Raw genomic sequence first — 587 nt, 5'->3', positions numbered from 1 at the left:
TTCTGCTGTCTTGGACGGGCCCACTGAGCGCACAACACAGGGGAACTTGGTGCAAACACTGCGTGTGCATAAGCCACAAAACACAAGCTCAGTGGGGTCACAGGCCCTGACCGGTTCAGAGGCACCTGTGTGACAGACAGCAAATGAAACTTAGACGCTGGAATTATTTATATGTTTCTGCTGTCTGTCTACGATTTCAGATTCACACTTAGAGTTTTTTGTCATTAAGTCATAAAAGCCACAAAACCACTTTAATATGACTTTCCAATACTCTTTGAAAGGTCTCTATATTGATAAAATGAGCCTTTTAGCAAAGTAACACTTTTCGGGCATTTTCAAAGTGCTCCCGCTGAGTGAATTTTGTTCTGAAAATCGTGTTCCCGAAAATCTCCGGGCACCCCGCCAACCCCCCCTGCCAGAAATGACAAGTGTCAAATCAGCGGGTCAAACGGCCACCTCTATCCGACCAGGAGCACCCAAATCCCCGCAAATGGCACTTTTTTTTTTCTTCATCGGGACTTCCGACGAGGTTAATGATTTCCCAAACTGCAACTCATTAACTATGTCCTGAGACACTTGCCAGAAAT

This window comes from Somniosus microcephalus, unplaced genomic scaffold, assembly GCF_052327205.1.
Source record: "Somniosus microcephalus isolate GS21.2 unplaced genomic scaffold, FLI_Smic_1.0 scaffold302, whole genome shotgun sequence".
Taxonomy (NCBI): Eukaryota; Metazoa; Chordata; class Chondrichthyes; order Squaliformes; family Somniosidae; genus Somniosus; species Somniosus microcephalus.
The sequence above is the reverse complement of the archived record's forward strand: the minus strand, read 5'-3'. Positions refer to the sequence as shown.